The sequence below is a fragment of the Notolepis coatsorum genome, assembly GCF_963971535.1.
Source record: "Notolepis coatsorum genome assembly, chromosome: 7".
Lineage (NCBI taxonomy): Eukaryota > Metazoa > Chordata > Actinopteri > Aulopiformes > Paralepididae > Notolepis > Notolepis coatsorum.
The window spans coordinates 117,492,051-117,515,504 of record NC_140171.1 but is presented as its reverse complement, the minus strand read 5'-3'; the positions used below and the strand labels follow the sequence as shown (position 1 = coordinate 117,515,504).

Genomic DNA, 23,454 nt, shown 5'->3' with positions numbered 1-23,454 from the left:
GTCAGCTACCATAGTACTGTGAGACTGGGATCGTGCTGCTTATCATACTATAAGAATTAGCCTTGGGTGCGGCTGGGTAAGTGTGTAGAGGTCTAAGCACTCGCCTACCACTGCTACCCAGGGTTCAAATCCCGGTGTCAGTGGTACCTCTGGCTCGGTCAGTCGCCCCTACGAAGACAACTGGCAGTGTGGAGTATGAGTCCTGGTCGTTGCAACAGCGACTCCTACTGGTCGGCCTGTTCAGCAGGGAGGGGATCTGGGGGAGATAGCGTGCGTTATGCTCTCCCAGTGAAACTCCTCACTGTCGGGTGAAATTAAGCAGCTGGCGACTCCACGTGTATCGGAGGAGGCATGTGGTAGTCTACAACCTCCCCAGACCGACAGTAGGGCAGCACAATAACCGGCGGGGGGGGGGGGGGGGGGATTGGCATAGCGACTAAATTGGGAGATGGGAGAAAAAGGTAGAAAGACAAAAATGACTCTGACTCACTTCTTGGCTTTCTTCCTGTGCCATTCTTGTACAACAATGAGGACGGTCCTCCAGTAAAAAACAATGACCACCAGGCTAAAAATAGCCATAAAATAGGTTACTTACAGACAAATCTGTAGAATCGTGAAAGCTCTCCCACACTATTTTCCACAAATGAATGCAGTGATGCAGAGGGACCTCTTTTAATCTAGTGCTTATTTACTGCTAAAACATATTGTGATTTATAACCCCCCCCCCCCAATAATTACTAATGATCAATTGCTCATTCAAGATAAAGTAAATAACACAATTGACCGAAAAGTATCAATCAATCAAGCCAACAATGGAACTTAAAGTGATAATGTGTCTTTAAAAAAGAAAAAAAAATGATTGAATCAAGTCCTGGATTGTGTACAGAGCCGATTGAGACCATCCGGCGCTGGTGAGACACGGCACTAAGCGCGGCATGAAGCACGGCTTACCAGACCATTTGAGGCCAGAGCAGCGAAGGTGAGTGTCACGCTCAATCTGCTCTGTACTCACCCCAGGACTTGATTCAATGATGAAATAAAATAAAAGACACATTGTTTCTTTAATGCTTACGAGTCTTTCTTTTATACCCATCAAGGCCCTGTGATAGATTTAGCTCAGTTTTAGCCTTTTTCAAAGGATATTGAGTAGTCGACCAATACATTGTTAGTAGATAAGTAATTTTTTGAATATTGAGCTTTGATATTGAGTGTGTATTGTCCACATTGCAGGGTAGCTGTTCCTAGGTCATACCAGGTGTGGCAGAAAGCTTTGTCACAGTGATGGTAGTTGAAAGATGTAACCTTATGTTAACCTCAACTGATGAGACAAAGACACTGTCTGGCAAATGTTTAGCCGTCACCATTGTTTCTCAGCATTTCAAAATTCAGGCCACAGGGGTTTCTGGAATTAATTCATGGCCACTCTAAGCTGAACCTTCCTTTATTTTCTTCTCTAGCTGTCTGCAGGCTGTTTAAAATCATTCCAGTCCAGTCCATGAGGTCATTTAGCCTACTTTTTATAAGGGGGAAAATAGCACTCATTGTTTTTCCATTGTGATTCCACTTTCACATCTGGAATGTGAGGTACTCTACGGCCGGGCGATTAATCATATTTTATTCTCAGTGTTCCCAGCGATTATGAAAACAAGATAATCTTGTGGAAATCCACAATTAAAAAGACAAGTTCAATAAGCACATATCAATGAGTAATCGTGTTAAATAATTGTGATCTCAATATTGGCCAAGATAATCGTGATTTGTGATTTTTGCCCTAGTAAATGAAATCCCTAGTAAGAAGCCCTAGTAAAATAAATCCTTATCCTTAGTATGACCCTAAGAGAAGGGAAATACAGACGGTTAAACTGCCAGCTGAGGTACAGTAACCCAACTGAGTTAATACTAGCCGAGCTCCTGTTGTGTGACACATTATAAGACCTGGCCTATATTTATTAAAGGAACACGCCAACATTCTGAGAAATTAGCTAAGCTTACCGTCTTCTCCAGAGAGAGACAAGAAGATAGATACCAGTTTCCTCTCTGTGCGTTCAGTAGAAAGCTATCTGGCTGCACGTTAGCCAAGCTTAGCACAATGAATGGAAGCGGACAGTGACGGGTAGCCTTCGGGTGAGGTGTTAGTTGGACAATGCCTAGGCTAACCAGCACTGTCTGCTTCCACTGTCATGCTAAGCTAGGCTAACGTGCAGCCAGATAGCTTTGTACTGAACGCACAGAGAGGAAACTAATAAATAATAATAATAATGCATTTTATTTAAAGACTCCTTTCAAAGCACCCAAGGTCGCCATACAGGATTAAAAACAAATACAATTACACACAGTAAAAACACAATATTACAGAGTTGCACATAGGGGAGCAGTTATAATAAACTTAAAATTTAAGTGAAGTGCCCGAATACACTCTTCTTCAATATGTGCCCGGACTGCCCGCCATTCACTGATACAGTTCAAGCTCCTCCACCGTCTATATTGGTCAAAGACTAGACTTGCGAAGATAAATCCTGGCATGGATCCCACATGCGACCGGTGCCACCAAGCCCCTGGCTCACTTATTCATATGTTTTGGCATTGTCCAGCACTGGCCCCTTTTTATGAGTGTTGACCCATGCCCTCTTATTGCATTATTTGGTCTGACACCGGAGAACGCTGCAATATCTATTGGGCAATCCAATGCCATGGCCTTTGCCTCACTCATTGCCAGACGCCTCATCCTATTCAACTGGAAGGCAGCCACTCCCCCCTCACACTTACACTGGATGAGGGATGTTATGTCTCTTATACATATAGAGAAAATCAGATTTACAACACAAGGCCACACAGATACCTTCCACAAAACATGGCAGCCCTTCCTATCTCATTTCAAAACCCATATGACTCCTTCTAAACTTGGGACCCCATGACCCCCCCCCCCCCCCCCCTCCTATCTACCTTCCTGCTAGCCTACGTATGGCTGGGGAGATGGCATTGTGGTGGTCTGCTAAGGGTGTTAAATTTACTTTCCATTTTATTTGTTTTACCATCTGGAAATTACGCTACTAAAATGGAGAGTCGCTTATATTATTATTACGGTCTTTCCTATTTATTCATATATATATATATATATATATATATATATATATATATATTTTTTTTTTAATTTTTACTTAATTTCTTTTTGCGTAGCTTTGTCTGTCACACCTGTATTTATGTTTAATGATTACATTTTTTAATTTTTATTTAATTTTAATTTTTAATTTTACATGTATGTTTGTCGTCGCCCTCACTGGGTGGGATGGGGTGGGATTAGGGGATATGAATGGGGAAGGAAATGGAAGTTGTATAATTTGGATAACTGAAATGTATAAATATGTACTAATTCTAAAAAAAAAAAAAAAATTAAGTGAATATGCCAGAATGAACAGATGTGTTTTGAGACGGGAAACAACGGTGGGGAGGTTGTCTATTGCACGGATGTCTTGTGGTAGGGAATTCCAGAGGCTCTGGATCCCATGGTAGTCAGACGGGAAGGGGGAGTGACAAGTTGGAAGGAAGAGGAGGATCTGAGTGACTGAGAGGGAGTGTAGGACTGGAGAAGTTCTGTGAGATAAGGAGGGGCTAGTTTATGGATGGCCTTGAAGGTGAGTAGTAATACTTGTTTGTAGTCAGTGCGTGACTTAACAGGCAGCCAGTGAAGTTGGTGGAGAACAGGAGTGATGTAGTTGGTGGAGAGAGTTCTAGTGATAATGTGGGCGGCTGAGTTTTGGACCAGTTGGAGTTTATAGAGGTACTTGTGTGGGAGACCAATGAGGAGGGAGTTACAGTAATCCAGGCGGGATGTGACCAGGGCGTGAACAAGAGTAGCAGTGCTGGTAGGTGTAAGTGAGGGGCCGAGACGATTTACAGTATGCTTCCACCCATTGCATAGGTGGAAGTAAGCAGACTGTGTGATGTTATTTATGTTGGATTTGAATGACTGTGTGCTATCGAGGACAACTGGTATATATCTTATCTACTTGTCTCTCTGGAGAAGACGGTAAGCTAATTTCCCAAAATGTTGGCGTGTTCCTTTAAGACATTTCTATCACTATTATTCTCTGGCTCCCTGGACAGATCATTCTTAGTCGGCAGTGGGTTTAGAGACAGTTTGCACATCTTTGTCATCAGGCCCAATTCTTACTATTCCTGTGAATGTCTCTCTGTGTCGAACACAAGCTAGACTGACCTTATCCAGGATGTGCTTGTTTGTTCTGAAATGAGGACTGAGCGTTTTATCTGGTAAGAGGTAGTCGCAAGGACAGGGACCACTGCCAGACATCCAACTACTAGTACTAGGAACTTCCATCACTGAGTGTGTCTGACTCTCACCTAAAAGGACAATATATAACGTAACCGTATGAAGTATATCACAGCAATGCATACATACCTTATGCATACTGCACCTTATGTGTATACTGTATACTTACTTCATCAGAGCACATATTTAGCATTATTAGATTAGATATTAGATTATATATATTGTATTTATTGTATATTGTATATAACTGAGAGGGCATACATACCCTCATCTTGCACCTTGACCTTTTTTACACTGCTTACTTGCCCATATGCGCATATCCAGAGTTAATTATATTGTTAGATTGTTTACACTGCCTATTTTTATGATTACTTCTCCACTGTACTATAATTCTATGACCTGTACCATGTCTTCTACTACCTGTACCCCCCCTTGCTGCTATGATGCTTGAATTTCCCCAATGGGATCAATAAAGGAATATCTTATCTTATCTTATCAACATAACCTAGAGCAGTAGGCAAAGGTTTAAAACACATGAATAGGTCACTGTAGGTCACCTGCACATGCATGTGTGCTGTGGTGGCATTTCACACTACAGTCTCTAATCAGAGCAGTGTCCAGGGCAGTGAGGGACGTGATCATTCCTGAACGCCACACAGGGATGTGTCTTTGTCTGAAGGCTATGTCAGCCAGTAGAACACATTGCAACTGTGACTATAACTAGCCGGTGTGAGACAGATATTGATTGTCCCTGGGCCAGCGCAGTGCACACACACAACGCCAACATCCCTTTTCGAATGATCTTCTGAGATTCTTCCTCCTTCCTTCTTCTAGGTATCAGGAGTCATCAGTGTTGATGCAGACAGGTGCTGTGCCCTCTGCCGTCCCACCCTGGAAGTAATGACCATTACTGAGACATCAGGACAACGTGTCAACCTGTCAGCGGCCAGTGATCACAGGCCTGATTCAGGTACTGCCTCCATCCTCGGTAACACTTAAAATGTCGTACCGCCACCTCTTGTGCACCGTAGTCATCGGTGACTCACAAGACGAAGGGAGACTACAAAGAGACAGAGGGAGAGGAGGGTGGACAAATAAATATAGCCTGTCTATAAACTATACCACCCGGTTACCACTTCTAATTTGAAACCGAGAGAGTGTGGCACGCTGCATTTCACAGCCTGTGTTTAAGTTCAGAGCCCAAAAAAAGCCCAAAATAGATATGTCTGAGAATCAGAGAATTCAGTGGCTGGTATTTATCTTTTGAAGCTGTGTAGAGCATTGCAGCTACAGTACCAGTTATCTTTTATTGGATTACAACACTGTGCCTACAGTGATGCAGCTCAGCCTGGTTATTTCAGTCTTTCATTACTCTCTCTCTCTCTCTCTCTCTCTCTCTCTCTCTCTCTCTCTCTCTCTCTCTCTCTCTCTCTCTCTCTCTCTCACTATTGATCACAGAGTAGTCGGTTATTGGAATACAGTTTTGCAGCGTCTCGCCCCAATTGATTTCTGCTTTTGCACAGCATTATTAAAGATGCAAGCCTTAGGTTACAGTATCCCTATAATTGTTGATTAAGGCTCCATCTGGGTTTACTGTAGGCTGTTAAACTGTCTTTGCTAGGCAGAACTATGCTTTGGACATCTGCTCTTAGGCAGCTGTGTCGAGTGCGAGATAAATGGAATTAGTCCAGACAGATTTGGCAGCCAGACAAAGATTTTGCCCCGTTTCGGCCACAGGAACCTTCCCCAAGGACTTTCCCCAGGAGCTAGAAATCTTTTCAGGAACACAGTGGGACCAGGGCCTAAATTAAGTTCAGGGGACATTATCTTACCCCCAAAAGGTCCCAGGTAGGGATGCACCGAATGGGAGATTCTTGCCCGAAACCGATACCAAAAATAGGAAACAGTTGGCCGAAAATGATTAATATAAATATATATATAATGTATTTTCTTTCTTTTTTTTTGCTACCTGATTATGGCAAAAGACATGATTATGGCTAAACTTAACTTAAATAATATTAATAATCACTATGGGCCCATAAAACATTTATTCAGCACTTTTGAATACATACATTAATTCCAGACTGATTGCTGAAAGATTGTACAATTTAAACATTTTCTCTTTGCATACAACAAAATGTGCATTAAAGTCAAGTGCATTTTCTTTTCTCTGTAGGATAACTACAACAAAGTGCATTCAGAACAAAGCCAAGGTGCTTTAAAACTGCATAAAGATCTGCATAAAGACACACACGAGAGGGAGAATAGCTTATAGCAGACTTAATGATGTTACTGTAGTGGCTACTGTATATAATTCACGGCGTTCCTACATGGAAGGACTGTTGTATTTACTACATCTCCCATGACTTTTAGCGGGCGATGACGTAGCTTACGAGAGACGGGTCAAAGAGGAATGGAAGCATTGTTACCTAGCTTAACGCTAACGTTAGTTAAAGGTTTTTAACCGCAACAGGCATATAGTAATGGCGATATAAAGCATGTTAAAGACGCATTTATTGGATGCGTTGCTTGCGGAGTTTACATAGAAACAGCGCAACTCCCAAGAGGAGTTAGTTATCACAGGCTGCAGAACGCAGGAAGAGCTGCCAAGCTGCTCACGTTATACGTTGCGCATGCTACCGGTATGTCTGTAGCCGCGTTTTGATTACGTCATCACAACAACACTTTAGGTTACGAACGTTATGTAACCCTGTTCTTTGACATTCTGTGATATATTTTCGATGCTAAAACCCTTTCGGCCGAAAGTGCCTTTATTAACACTTTAATCGCCGAAAACGCCAGAACTCTTCTTTCCTAGCCATGCTCATTCTGCCGAAGATGCCGTAACTCGTCTTTGATGTCAATATTTCAAAAATCTGTCATCGAAATCATATTTCCTTTCCGGAGCCCTGAGACACACTGCTGATCTCCTCTCAACTCTCTAGCGGTTCAAGAGCGCCATCTGGTGGCCGATCGGCAGATCGCCAACCGGAAATTAACCTTTGAACCGGTAGTGCTCATCCATATGTGGTCCGGCCACTCGCTATCGTTAGAGAGACTCCGTCTCGATACAGTGAACATTGATCGGTGCAAATAACTTGAAAAAACAACATGATTTGGACGGATATACTATTATACAACCTGGAAATGGATCGGGCATTTCTACATCCCATAATAGAAAAAATTCTGTTCCACGCTCATCTGCCAGCGGCGCGAGGAAGCCACGGTAAGATTCAGCGTTATATTCTAACGTGTTCTTTACTAACTGCTCTGATGAACATATGACCCACTCTGGATGAATCATCTAACGCTGCCCACGGAATTATAAACGATCCCCCGCCCATCCGGTCATCATCAGATGATACGTAGAAACTTCTAGAAGCACGTCCATTTGAAATTTTTTATCTCGCACAGATTCCTACCAAACTGTATTTGATCATCAATATAATGCATTTAGGGCTATAAATCACGTTCTGAAGAAAGCTGCAGAAAACGATAAAAACATACTTATACTTTAGACCATATTTTAGTATGAATATGTGAATGAAAAAGTTTAACGTTGCTACACCCTGAACAATACATATAGGACATTGAATGGGCCATAATAATGGCAATTTAGCAATAGAATTTAAAAAGTTATAGCCCTGCAAAGAAGGGGAACTTCTCCATGTTAAATAGGGCTGGCGAGGGATGGTAAATTATGAATTTAACCCCGGCGATTAAAGTGTTAACCATTTTCGGCCGATAATTTTCGGTGGCCGAATATTCGGTGCATCCTTAGTCCCAGGGGTAAAAGGGCTATACGCTATAGTACTTTATGTACTATAAAGTACAGGAACTATGGGGGTGGGTTTGAAGCGCTGGACATTCTGATTGGTTGAGTACTCGCAGAATTTTATTTCATATTTATATGACCCCCCCCCCCCCCCATCAATATTATGCTGTCAGAATACAATATTGTGTTTTGTTATGTTTGCAAGTTAAATGTTTTAAGATGGCCTAGCCTCTTACTAGACCACACTACTCTCATCAACCAGGAAATGCACACATCAAACCTAATGTTAGTTCTATACGTGTGAACTCTCAAAAGGTACATTCCCCTGTAACAGCAGCAGTGGTTGTGTATTTATGTCTCTCCTCATATACCTAGTAGGATGTCAGCATGTCTGGTTCATTGTGTGTTTTTGGCAGTCGTTGAGTGTGTGTTGTAATTTACTGGAGTTAGCCTAGTAGAGGGAATCCTTTGAGGAGTGATTGTGGAGGGAAGGATTGCTTCAGGCTGGACTCCACTGTTCCTCGTGTGCTCTGCCAGATGTGGCCGGCTGAACAGATATGTTCCCCGAAGGCCTGGATGTAGACAGAGGCTGAGACCTTTCAATTGGCACACTGGCTGGAAGGCCTAGTTTCTCTGGCTGGTAAAGTTCAGTAAAATAGTCTCGGTGTTGGGTTACCTATAAGCCTGTTACCTGACCAACATGTTCAATATCTGAAATCCAAGTAAATTTAGATTACATTACATTCAAATGTATTGCCATTATACAGCATAAGTACAGTACAACAAAAATAAGTTTGTCATTTAACCAGAGTGTAACAGTAAAGTTACAATTTGTAATACAATAGTAATATATAGGGATGTCCGATATTATCGGCCGATATCGGCATTAAAATGTGATATCGGAAAATATCGGTATCGGTTTTCAAAAGAAAAATAAAGATTTTTATTTTTATTTTTTTTATACATTTCTATAACCTTTATTTACCCAGGCAAGCAAGTAAGAACAAATTCAGATTTTATTTATTGTCAAAAGTATGCATAATGTTACAACAAGAGATATGTAATGTTAATTACCTGAAATTATTCAACTTTTGGGGGGGGGGGGGGGGGGGGGGGGGGGGGAACCCTGCATATATCGGTATCGGTTGATATCGGAAATTAAGAGTTGGACAATATCGGTATCGGTAAAAAAGCCAATATCGAGCATCCCTAGTAATATACAATGTACAGGTGATTCAACTGGTATATATATATATATATATTAGTGCTGTCAATCGATTAAAATATTTAACTCTATTAATCGCATGATTGTCCATAGTTAACTCGTGATTAATCGCAAATTAATCGCATTAAATTCTTTTTCTTAAACGGATATTTTTCAAGTTCCAAGTTTTAATACTCTTATCAACATGCGAGTCAACAAATGCTTTCTTTATGCAGCCATTTAACACAAAAGGATGACCCTCATGCATTGCACATTTGCATCAAATTCAAAACAGAGTGACGCACAAAATAACTTAAAAGAAAATAATAATTTAAAACAATGAATAAAGTGTGCATGAAATAATAGGGGAAAGAAAACGTTAGGAACTTGTTACATTCACCCACACAAGGGCTGATTAATCACCCCCCCCTCTCTCTCTCACACACACTCTCCCAGCTCTCTTTCCCCTTCCTCATCTCTCTCACCGCCCTCTCTCTCTATATCTCACGCACGCGCACACACACACACACACACACACACACACACACACACACACACACACACACACACACACACACACACACACACACACACACACACACACACACACACACACACACACACACTTCAGAAACAAACATAGTATCAATGAGAGCATCAATAATACACCTGAGTGAAGTCTAGTAAAAAACATTTTTTTTTTTTCATAAAGGTTAATCGTGAATAAAAAAATAGTGGCGTTAATAGAATCGGGCGATAACGCGTTAATACCGTGTTAACTTTGACAGCCTTAATATATATATATAAATGAGTACTACTGAGTAATAATGCTAATCGGATATATGTACAGATGTATAGTATTATTCTGTACAGTGATACAGGTGTAAAGACCCTATGGAAGTAAGTCATACTGGCCAGTTCTAACTGAATCATGACTAATAATTTTGGAATTTGAGAAGGAGGCTAGACGTTATCTGAAAAGTAAATGCTTCATAAATAGTTTTCTGATTTATCCAACAGTGTTTTTTCTGCTGTGCTAATAAATCCAGTAAGTCCGCCTTAATATCCTGTCGTTGGAGGCAGGAAGTCATCCAACAGCTCACTAAACTAACTTGTGTAATAATTCCCATAAATCCAGAGTTGTCTAAAAGGATTAGAATTCTAACCCCACATGTCACAACAAGGCCACGGCCTTATCAAACTGTTTCACCTGACATTCTCTAAACTTAAACAAGTTAATTTGTGGATGACCTCCCATGTTTAATAACAACACAGTGTGAACTTAAAGGAACACTGGGTTAAATAAACGATGTACCAAATGTACCAAAACGACTTTTACAACCTTGGTGTTGTCCTTGACGACCAGCTGAACTTCTCCACTCACATCGCAGCGACAACCAGAACCTGCAGATTCCTCCTGAGCAACGTCAGAAGGATCCGCCCCTTCCTGACCAAAGAAGCCACCCAACTCCTCGTCCAATCAATGGTCATCTCCCGCCTCGACTACTGCAATGCACTGCTTGCTGGCCTTCTGACCACCGCCACCAAGCCTCTTCAACTCATTCAGAATGCAGCCTGATCTCAAACCTACCCAAGTCAGCCCATGTCACCCCACTTCTTAGAGACCTGCTCTGGCTCCCCATCGCCGCACGAATCCGCTTCAAGGCCCTCCACCTGGCATATCGGGCTCCCGCCTACCTCCGGTCAATTGTCTCTAACTACACACCCTCAAGACCTCTACGCTTTACATCTTCTGGCCGCCTCAGACCCACCCCTATCCGAGCTCCGGGAGGGTCATCAAAGAGAAGCCACCTATTCTCGGTTCTTGCCCCACAATGGTGGAACGAGTACTCAACAGTTACGAGTACCGGCAACAATTAGGACAACCGAAACCTGACCAATCTTTCGCCGTCGACTAAAGACGCACTTCTATTAATACCCGAAATTATTTAAAATGTTTAAATTTAATAATAATTAATTTAATAACCCTAAACTAACCTTACTGTCATGCACATGTCCTAATATACTATCCTACATTGTAGCACTCAGCACTTTGATGAACATTGTTACTCAACTGATAGAGTTGTACCCTTCCTACTGACTTGTCGTACTTGTAAGTTGCTTTGGATAAAAGCGCCAGCTAAATGACAAAATGTAAATTTTATTGTTTCAGAGTTAAAAATTCGCTCTCTCTCTATATATATATATATATATATTATACATACTTCCTGTAATGTGACATCAAAATGACAGAACTTGTGAGTCGCTTTGGATAAAAGCCTCAGCTAAATGACTAAATGTAAATATCTTTCAAACTACAGTAAATTAATTTGTTTGCCGTTTTGGGATATGTGTGAGACGGTGGAGGCACATACTGTACATTTTTGTAGGGTGGAGTGTTCCTTTAAGTCTTCTTTTGTTATTCCACATTCCAGCTCACTCAAAGTCTGACTCTCTGCTCCCCATGTGGCTCTGATAGCTGCCCGGGCAAAGGTTGACCGAGCCGGTCTCTGTAACTGGAGCGGGGAAGTCCATCGTTTTTGTCACTGTCACACAGCCATGTCATTCATTCAAATAATAATGAGGTCTTGTTGAGGAAGTTGAGCGGCTAAGCGAGGAGTGCATTATTTAACATGAACCGTGTCGGGGTCTGTGAACTCTATCCATGTGACATACTGTACGCTTGGCCTGGTCTCAAACACTACGCCTCTTATCAGGGCTCATACAATTCTCATGGAGGAACAGAGTATAGCTTATATTGGCCTTGTTCATTTGGATGCTGTTTATTTATGTTCGCAATATCAGTTAGGGTTGTTGCGACAGGGGTCAATGAACTGTAAAAACCTGATCTCACACGAGGAGGGGATCTCTGTCCCTCTGTCTCACTCTCTCTCTCTCTCTCTTTCTCTCTCTCTCTCTCGCTCTCGCTCTCGCTCTCTCTCTCCTAGTATAGATGCAACGAGTCCTCTGTTGTCTCATACACTCTAGGGATGCATTGATGACAACACTGATATGAAACAGCACAACAACAGCAGGCTAAAACAACACTGATATGAAACAGCAGAACAACCGCAGGCTAAAACAACACTGTTATGAAACAGACCAACACCAGGCTAAAACAACACTGATATGAAACAGAACAACACCAGGCTAAAACAACACTGATATGAAACAGCACAACACCAGGCTAAAACAACACTGATATGAAACAGACCAACACCAGGCTAAAACAACACTGATATGAAACAGAACAACACCAGGTTAAAACAGCACTGATATGAAACAGACCAACACCAGGCTAAAACAACACTGATATGAAACAGAACAACACCAGGTTAAAACAACACTGATATGAAACAGATCAACAGCAGGTTAAAACAACACTGATATGAAACAGATCAACAGCAGGCTAAAACAACACAAGTATGAAACAGCAGAACAACACCAGGCTAAAACAACACTGATATGAAACAGAACAACAGCAGGCTAAAACAACACTGATATGAAACAGAACAACAGCAGGCTAAAACAACACAGCGCGCACACACACACCTAGCTAGACCTGTCAAAACGCATTGTAAAAGCCTCACAGAAAATACGACGACAGTTGTTACTTGCAAGAAGATGAAGGAAAATGTAAATACTGAAGCAGAAGATGAAATGCCTTCACAAAGTGCATCCATGCGTAAGCTGTCACTTGGAAAGCAGGAGTGTTTGGACAGCAGGGCAGTGCCTGATAGTAGTTGATAGTTCATGTAGCGTGTTTTGAATGAACTGATCGGTGGGTTGATATGTTCTATTGTGCAGGGACAGGGCTTCAAATTATAATTGATCTGCAGAATCAGGGGTTTTGGATAAATATGCCTTGTTTTATAAATGTGTATACATAAACAATTCCGTTACTTACTTACTTGTTGATAATATTCATTAATTTCATTGATAACATAGTGCTGTAATTTCATTTTCGAATACATGTGCATGATTAAATTCAACAACGTGCGCTTTTATTTTGATATTGCTTATTTCCACATTGAAATTACGCCATACATTAAGTGTGGGGTCGCCAAAAAAAATCCTACATAAAATGGGGTCGTGGTATAACAAAGTTTGAGAACCCCTGATCTAGACGATCTCTATATGCGTATGGCCCGGGGCGGCCAGAGCATCTAACTGTTCTAACAGCAATATATAATTAATTTCAGAAGCAGAACGCACACAATAAGTTAGAATTAATAATAATAATAATAATAATAATAATAATAATAATAATAATAATAATAATAATAATAATAATAATAATAATAATAATAATAATAATAATAATAATTGAAAGGTTCTGGGTTTTTTAAGTCGTATTTGGGGGCAATCGACCAATGGTAGATTTTTTATTTATTTTTAATCTGGGTAAGAGATTCTTATCTGGGTAAGAGTGCTCTCAACCACTCTTAGAATTGGTCTTGCCTAAGAGACGAGAAAAAATAAGATCATTGCTGAAATCCCCGGTAAGAACAAAATAAGAAAAAATACTAGTTAACACATTGTCCGCCATGCATTGTACCCATCCTTGGGCCCAGTCTGCCAGTTCTGTAACCCTATGGAGATGTTTACCTTTTTTGCAGGGCTATAACTTTTTAAATATTATAGCTATATCGACATTACTATGGCCCATTCAACATCGGGTATCTATCGTTCCAGATGTGGGAACGTTCTATTTTTTCATTCATACATTGTCGTGTTAATACCGTCGTGAATATACCGTAATTCCTCTAATAGTAACCCCGGCTTGTATTTGTTTCAACTGTAGCGGGTACCAGGCTTGTATTAGGAGGAGGCCTGTATAAGAGGGAGGCCTATATTTCAAATTTTCAAACGGATCATAATGAATAAATCAACATTTTGTGTCAGTTTGAACCCAGTAAAATGTACTGGGTTCATTTATTGAAACCAAGTACTGTATGAAATAGTAAACAGTGCAATTACAGGTAATCACTGGTCATTTCAACGTTTTCAAAGTGAAATCGAGTAACTAGCTCAGTATGCAGCTCAGTACCGGTATATTAGTAACCCGGCTTGTATTAGGAGGCCGGCTTATAATTGCTTAGCTCAAGAGCGCACCCGGCCATTAATAGAGACCCGGCTTGTATTTGAGACCCGGTTACTATTAGATGAATTACGGTAAGTATGTTTTTAAGGTTTTCTGCATTAATTCCTAAAACGCGAGTTATAGGCCCTGACGCATATGATAGATTATCGATTGGCGTTTCTTTCCTATACACGCTATATAAAAATTCAAATGTATATGATTGGTATACATTATGCTTCATCATGCATGAAGGACGGGGGGGGGGGGGGGTCGTTTATAATTCCTTGATCGTCGGTAGTGTCTTTTTTTTACTATGGGTTGATACGTTGATCAGATGGATTGCCATGAAATAAATAAACAATCGGGCTAAAAATAACGTTGGATTCCTCTTACCGTTCGTCCGATGAGACTGGAGGAAAAATATTCCAATTATTTGACGTCGATTTGCTAGATCCATTTCCCGTTTGTATGACGCAATAAACGCCGAAATCATATTGATTATTGCGTTTCGAAAGCGATCCCAATGCACTCAAGTGTCTAGATCCACGCTACAAGATATTACTGCCGGAGGATTCTCCCAGATGCACCGAGCGCCACTTCCGGTTTGGCTTGGAGTGTAACTCGCCCGACATCCACCAGGGGGCGGTATTGATGCGTTGCAATATCAGAACAGGGTCCAGCTGCGTCCCGGAGGGAGGCTGGATGAATTATGAATGCCATGGCGAAAAAAATTAAATATTGATCCCAAAAACGAGTTAACTCGTTTCTGGCGCACAACGCATGGCGGGCAATAACGAGTACGGTATACTCGTTTTTTGGCGCACAATGTGTTAAGAACAAAATAAGAGGAAATATGTTCTTATATCGCTTCGTGAATGAGGCCCAATGTTTCCCAGCCATTCTTAACAGCTATTTACATGTGTGTTTTTGACATTTAATGTTGGACATTTTATGTCTAGGCCTAGTTAGACCTGTGTTCTAAAGTTAACATTAGAATTACAAAAATGGGAAAGAGAAGAGTGTCTAAAAGACTGACTCAACAACAAGTTCAGCTGTCACAGGTCCTGGCATGACTGTCTTCCTGACAGGCTGCTCTGCCTCCAACTATCTTCTCACCATCGGTATTTTTACCCTGCCAGTTAACACTCTTGCTTTTTACACTGGCTGACACACACACACACTCACACTCACACTCACACACAATCAACAATCTCTTAGCAAATAAATATGCTCACTGGCTTCCTCTGAGACGGGTGTCAGATGCAGCCAACCCCCTCTTTGCCGTTACTGGCATATGTTTTAGTATCTGTGTTGGATACTGTTGGATACTGTTAGAGTTTTTCCAAAGTGCCAGATTCGAACACAGTTGTCTGTCTGGGTGGTGCTGGTGCAGCACTGAAGTCTGCATGATGGTGGCACAGCACATTATAGTATCACCATTGCCGTTGTTTGCCAGTGTGAGAGCTAGCTGCACTGGAGCATAACGAGAGAATCCAGAGCATTGTGAACTGAAGCTGTGTAAGTTAAACTGAGACACATCATCTCCCAACAATCAATAGCCTAATCATATTTGATCTCTTTTAGATCTAGTTTCCTTGGCAATGGCTGCTCTCCTGGGTGGAGGAAGACAGTTGATACCCACAGTGATCTCATCTCACTACTCGACATTTCTCTGCTCGCCCGCCCGTCCGGTTTCTCAACATACTTCACAAGCCTTTCGGCGCTACTGTTGTTATTATCTTGCAACGTGAAAACAGAGGTGGATTTGTGAACCGCATTAATAATAGGGCCCACTTAAGTCTTTCTAACTCTCGCTCTCTCTCACTCGTCTTTCTCCCTCACACACACACACAAAATGCTCTCAGCTAATTCAGTTAGTTACAGTAACCTCTAGTATCGTGGTCTGCTGCCTTACACCTTTCAGCTGTCATTGCACTCTCTTTCTCACTCACTCACTCTCTATCACTCTGCTCTCCCCCCTTCTCTCTCCCTCTCACTCTGCTCTCTCTCTCTCTCTCTCTCTCTCTCTCTCTCTCTCTCTCTCTCTCTCTCTCTCTCTCTCTCTCTCTCTCTCCCTCACTTGCTCTCTCCCATTCCCTAGCCCTGTTCGTGTGCGTGTGAAAGGTATTAAGCACAAAGGATTCTTTTTACCCAGCACATAATCAGACGGAATATTACAATCCATTTTACCGCCGTTCTGCAGTTGAAGTATGCAAGGGGCCTGACTTCAATGTCTTGAAGAGAATATGCTGTGAGTGACATCACGTAAGGCACAACTAGGGACAAGATGAGACATAGCTATGTACCCGAATGCCTTGAGGTGTGTTACGCCTAGCGCTATCCAGAATACCCTCATGAATTGGCTTGTCGGTAGCAAATAGAAGTGACTGAGAACAAGCAGTAATGTGGGTGGAGAAAATATGTTTCCCTGGGCAGGTATTGAGTGTGTAAATTGTCATTGTCTAGAGGGGGGGGGGGGGGGGGGGGGGTGGCGCAGTCAATAGTTGGCTACAGTAAGTAGCTGGAGTCCTGGCAGTAGCATTGATGTGGGCTGTTGGATAGACACTTTGCAGGTCATTAAGTAGATAGGCTCACTGTTAGCATGGGACAAGCATTTAGAAAGTGTGTGTGTTAGTGTAGTGTATTACGGGACACCATACATATGCTCAATTGCAGTCGTTCCCCTTAATGTGTTCACATTTTGTTGTGCTACAAATAGTGTTATTTGGGAATTGTATCTCCATTTTACGCCAAGAACTATATAGGCTATATTAGTGTTCAAACCTCTACAATACAATCTAAAGAGGACATGTTAGTAACTTGTGATATGAAAAGGTATACATTTTTGCCAGTGTGGCGGGAGAGAAAAGGGCAGAGAAGATGAAACTAAATGGCGCTGTTATTTGAACGGTGTGCTTTCATGTATCCTACATTTACTTTTGATAGAATAGATTGCTTTGGAGAGAAGCCAGACAAACATAGCATTTTGAAATAACTGTGGTGCACAAAGAAATGTTTTGAATTTGAGTGACTGTACTTTTGGCTGGGGTTTTATGTTTTGTTCTATGATTGGCCAATATTGATTGATTGACCGGCAGGAGGGAGGTTGTATGGCCAAGGAAAGCTAAACACATCCAGTGTTTCCCACAGGATTTTCAGAGACTATGGGGGGGGGGGGTGAACCTCCGACCCTCTAGGGGGGTCCGGGGGCATGCCCCCCGTATTTTCTATTTTTTGAGAACAAAATAAAGAGGCTAGATCTATGATGAACTTTGTGCTCAAAACACAAAATCGACTAGAGCTTCCCAATCCTCTCCTCGAAGCACCCCAGCCGTTCAATGTATTTGTTAAACTCCACCACCAGCACACCTGATTCAACTTAACTAGCCCTTTATTAGTTGAATCAAGGTGTGCTGGTGGTGGAATTTAACAAATACATGGAATGGCTGGGGTGTCTCGAGGAGAGGTTTGGGAACCACTGGACTAGAGCAGGGGGTTCCCAAACTTTTCAGGCCGGGACCCAGAAAATAAGGCGTCAGAGAGCCGCGGCCCAATGCACATCGTCAGCTTTAAAGCTTTTCTTCTTTTTTTTTTTTTGCCAGGCGACGGATTTTTTATGTCAAATATGACTTCAATCCTATTAAGTTAGTTCAAGTTAGTTATTCATTTATATGTGCTATTTATGAGAGGGCTAACTTTTTTCAAAATAATGATAATAATAATAGCCTCATTATAATACTATTGTTGTAGGGCGGCTACGTGGCGTAGTGGGCAAGGCGCTCGCCACGAATGCGGAGACGCTGAGCCCAGCGCTCCACATTGCTTTCAGTTTAGCTGGTCGTTCATACTAATACACATTGGCCGTATTAGGGGGAGGGAAACTGATGGGTGGGGATCGGGCGTTGTGGACAGCAACTCCTACAGGTCGGTTGGTGCGCCTGCGCAGTAGAATCAGGAAGTGTCGGGGGCAGCGTGAGCCTCCCACGCGTTACTCCTCGCCACTGAGGTCGCTTTCACACGGGCTGTTTGGTCCGGATTATCGGACCAGAATTCGATAGTCCGGTTTTTCGGGTTTGTGTGAATGCGCGTCGAACTCGGTTCGCGGACCAAACACACAAACTCTGGTCCGCCTGGAAACGTAGGTCTCGGTTCGGCTTCATCGAACCAAACGCGAACCAAATATAGGAATATATCTATCTATATATCTATATACCGTAATTCCTCTAATAGTAACCGGTATTCAATTAAAAACCGGGTCTCTATTAATGACCGGGTGCGCTGTTGAGCTAAGCAATTATAAGCCGGCCTCCTAATACAAGCCGGGTATATTTTGTTATTGTTGTTATATGCTGGCCTGGCTGTGCAGTAAATACCATATAATGTGAGAGAAAACGGTGCTTTTTCAATGTATGTGATGTATAGATTGGGGGGGAGTGACCACAGCTAAAACGGTGCCGGGTCAGAGAGGTCGAAGTGCATGCGGACGGTGGAAGCAGGAGACGGTGGTTCAGTAGCAGGGTGATTGTTGTGAGCCACACTGCCAGCGAGAGAATGTTTGTTGACATTCCTCATTAGAACATCTGAGATTAGAGTGTACTGGAGGCCCAGAGCGAGGGAGAGGGGTGACCTCTTTAATGCAACAGTAGAGAAACGTTTTGAAGTGTGTGTAAAGGTTAAACGCAGTTGTCATGACAACACGTCGCATGACAACCAGAAGGCGGGGCCGTCGTTGCGACGACGAACATCTATAAATCGAACTGTGTTTCCGGGTGTAAGACAGACGAGAATCTGACCAAGAGCGAGTAGGACTAGAATCTGACCGAGAGCGAGTAGGACTGAGATCACACAGAGGACCTTCTCTCCTCTCATCACGAGAGAGGGGGGGGGGGGGGGGGGAAGGAAGAATGCCACGACCTCAGTAGCTTCGGCTACCACGAGGATGGTCTTAGGCTAACGAACAGGCCTGAACACTATTGGACTGAATCACAAAAGGACAATCTGAACACACCGAAAGATCATTAGAATAGACTCTTCAAGGACGATACAATTTGATAACATCTGATAACATCTGATTATGAGGTTTCTGTTTAGAGAAATAAAACAACGCTTTTCCTCACAAGGTATCTCACGTTGTCGAAGTGTCGAATTCTTACGGAAGTGGAGGAGTATTATGGTTTATGGATTGCACTAATGGGGGAAGATAAGGATCTTATCTACCAGTATCAGAGACGTCAGGACCATTAAAAGTACACAACGCAGAGGAATTGGATGGAGAGCCAAACAGACGAAGACGTGATACTGGCCAGTTTGATCACAATCTAACAGATGGTGCCGTGACCCGGATTTGCAAGAGATTAAAACAACGGGAACAGTTGGTTGTTGATGACAGCCAGAAAGCAAGAGATAAGAACAACGGATAAAGACTTTTTCAATAATGGGGCGACAGTGGACAACAGTCATCAATGTGTGGGAGAATCATGATCGAAGCAAGGCCGGTCAGCCCTGGGAGAGAGCGGCGAGTCGAGCGGTCAGGAGGCGAACCAGCGCTGTAGGGGAAACAGCGCTCCGATCAAAAATGTGAGTTCACTGTGCACACGGTTGTTTTGATTTTAACGCCAAATAAAAACGAACAGATAGTGAATCCGTAAACGTAAACATTTCTAGTTCGACACAGAGAATACCAGCTGTGATAATATGAACAGAGAGCCATGGTGGAAATCGAGGGTGTTATCTACAGAGAATGAAAAGCAAACGAGGCAGGCTGCACAGTTTTGGTTTAAGGAGGGTAAATGCGAGATGAGGAAAGGGGGGGGGGGGCGCTTGAATCAGATCGAAAAATTGTTATGGCGGGACTGTTTTCATAACAGAAGGAAAGTCGAAAGGAGATTGTACCAGTGTGTATTATGTCCGATCAGGCAAGAGTATTAGTCTGAGAAAGCGTCCCCTGATAATGGATAGGAAAGAGAGGAAAACAGCAGTGTTTTTAGGCCTTGGAAGGAGGGGCAGCGTTCGTTTTGTTTGTGAGAGAGTAGCCATTATGAGCGAGTCAAAATGGCCGTGAGCACCACGAGGAGATAACAACAGATAAAGAACCAGGAAGTGACACGTCAACTAAAACACCATGGAGGAGGAGTAGGTCGCCACCTAGTGGCGGAGGGGGGGTAGTGCTGGGGAGTTTTCATTACCCATAGGGGAATATTTAGATAGAGGCCTGTACTACCATCTAGTGGCGGAGTGGGGGAGTGATTCAATAGTGAATCTAATGAGATTAAATAAGAATTGCACAGAAAGATGGTGCAGTTATTTGAATGGGTTAATAATTGAATAAAGAGGGAGTTTGAATTCCAGTGGGGCCTTCTCACACCTAATAAATAGGCAGAGTCTTGAGGGGACACGTCACCAGAAAGAACTGGCGCGCGCTGGGGGTCAACCGTGGGACAAACGTAGAGCGCCGAGTGGGTATCGTTTAGCTGCTGGTGTCACGCCGGAAGACAACAAAACAGGGAACAGCCCTGTAGGATTAGATATGGGTGTGGAGAAGGTGGGGGACTAATAGAACAAATAGGAGCTTGCAGAGGAAAAAAAATATATAGAGAACGAGCTGCAGGCCCAAAGCCATGGTAGACTAATAGCAAAACAAGGGAAGTCGAATGGACAGACGACTGCCGGTGTTGTGTTTCTGCTTTCAAGGGGGGAATGACACCGACAGCGATGGAGATGACCAGGAGACAGACTGGAGGAGGAGGAAGCCGCAGGGGCCAGGCACCGCAGCCTGGTACACAGATCATCCGCGACGAGAGAGAGGAGACGGCGGCGGTGGAGGAGCAGATGTGGAGAGGACAGCCAGAGACACTGAGCAGTAGCAGACCAGGGGAGACATTTTTGCCTAGGGGACCGCGCCCTGGGAGGGGGACCAGCTCAGGAAAGGAGCCGTCACTGAAAGGGGCCCTTGCCCTAGAAGACGGAACCGGCCCAAGATGGGAGGTGTACTGTAAGAGAGGGAAGGGAGCGCTCTGATTTGGACGTGGGGTACCTGATAGGGGGGCCGAAGGGTTTAGGTGTGTCGTTTGAAAAGTTGCAATCTGTGTTTTTCTCTGTCTCTCTCTCTCTCTCCTCCATGACCGTTGTTTATCCTTTCTGGTTTGGGTGTGATGCGGGTAATGGAAAACAAAAGGAAAAACAGCAGACGGCGGGGCCCTAATTGTTATGAGTCTATTTTTGTGTATAATTAATTGAAAAACCAAGTAGTCTTATGATTCTGAGGGGTGATAAGAATCAAGGGGGGATTGAGAGAAAACGGTGCTTTTTCAATGTATGTGATGTATAGATTGGGGGGGAGTGACCACAGCTAAAACGGTGCCGGGTCAGAGAGGTCGAAGTGCATGCGGACGGTGGAAGCAGGAGACGGTGGTTCAGTAGCAGGGTGATTGTTGTGAGCCACACTGCCAGCGAGAGAATGTTTGTTGACATTCCTCATTAGAACATCTGAGATTAGAGTGTACTGGAGGCCCAGAGCGAGGGAGAGGGGTGACCTCTTTAATGCAACAGTAGAGAAACGTTTTGAAGTGTGTGTAAAGGTTAAACGCAGTTGTCATGACAACACGTCGCATGACAACCAGAAGGCGGGGCCGTCGTTGCGACGACGAACATCTATAAATCGAACTGTGTTTCCGGGTGTAAGACAGACGAGAATCTGACCAAGAGCGAGTAGGACTAGAATCTGACCGAGAGCGAGTAGGACTGAGATCACACAGAGGACCTTCTCTCCTCTCATCACGAGAGAGGGGGGGGGGGGGGGGGGAAGGAAGAATGCCACGACCTCAGTAGCTTCGGCTACCACGAGGATGGTCTTAGGCTAACGAACAGGCCTGAACACTATTGGACTGAATCACAAAAGGACAATCTGAACACACCGAAAGATCATTAGAATAGACTCTTCAAGGACGATACAATTTGATAACATCTGATAACATCTGATTATGAGGTTTCTGTTTAGAGAAATAAAACAACGCTTTTCCTCACAAGGTATCTCACGTTGTCGAAGTGTCGAATTCTTACGGAAGTGGAGGAGTATTATGGTTTATGGATTGCACTAATGGGGGAAGATAAGGATCTTATCTACCAGTATCAGAGACGTCAGGACCATTAAAAGTACACAACGCAGAGGAATTGGATGGAGAGCCAAACAGACGAAGACGTGATACTGGCCAGTTTGATCACAATCTAACAAATGGTATGGTGTTAATGTTTACCAAGAGAGTAAGCCTACCTCAGAATTGTATAAAACGAAGTTATTATTATTATTATTATTATTATTATTATTATTATTATTATTATTATTATTATTATTATTATTATTATTATTATTATTATTATTATTATTATTATTATTATTATTATTATTATTATTATTATACCAGTATTGTGATTGCTTTATTTAACTTTTTTTGACCACCTGTAATTGCACTGTTTACTACCGTATTTCATACAGTACTTGGTTTCTATAAATGAACCCAGTACATTTTACTGGGTTCAAACTGACACAAAATGTTGATTTATTCATTATGATCTGTTTGAAAAATATAGGCCTCTCTCTTATACATGCCTCCTCCTAATACAAGCCTGGTATCCGCTACAGTTGAAACAAATACAAGCCGGGGTTACTATTAGAGGAATTACGGTATCTGTGCATCTTGGGAAGAAGGAAGAAAAAACGCGGCTTATTATATTAATAAAACAGCTACTTGTGGGCACTCATAAAAACAATGTGGTACAAGTGGTACAAATTGTTTAGCGAGATGATGGTGGTAATGTGCTTCAATAGAACAATGGATCAATGCCATGTCAAAACTCGCCTCCGCTGATCTGGAGGGCTCGCAGTCCAGACACACACACGCGCGCGCGCGCACACACAGGCTCGCAGCCACACACACATTTCCACTGTCCAATAGCCGAGCGCCCTTTTCGACCGCGTGACATTGTTCAGAAGGTTCGGTGCGCCTCACAGATTTCTATGTGAACGCAGGCGAACCAAATGAAGAATGCAACAATGTTGCAACTTCACCACCAGAACTGCACGAGTCCACCAAAACTATATGTGAAAG

General features: G+C 42.7%; 1 protein-coding gene across 2 annotated transcripts in view; it reads left to right on the top strand.

The window, feature by feature from the left end:
- Nucleotides 1-23,454, top strand: part of LOC311232558 (testis-expressed protein 2-like) — a 126,962-nt gene that overhangs the window by 4,945 nt on the left and 98,563 nt on the right. For both annotated transcript variants that reach the window (XM_084319414.1, XM_084319415.1), the window contains exon 3: nt 5,123-5,258. The gene's annotated coding sequence lies outside the window, so the exon portion shown is untranslated. The remainder of the gene's footprint in view (nt 1-5,122; nt 5,259-23,454) is intronic.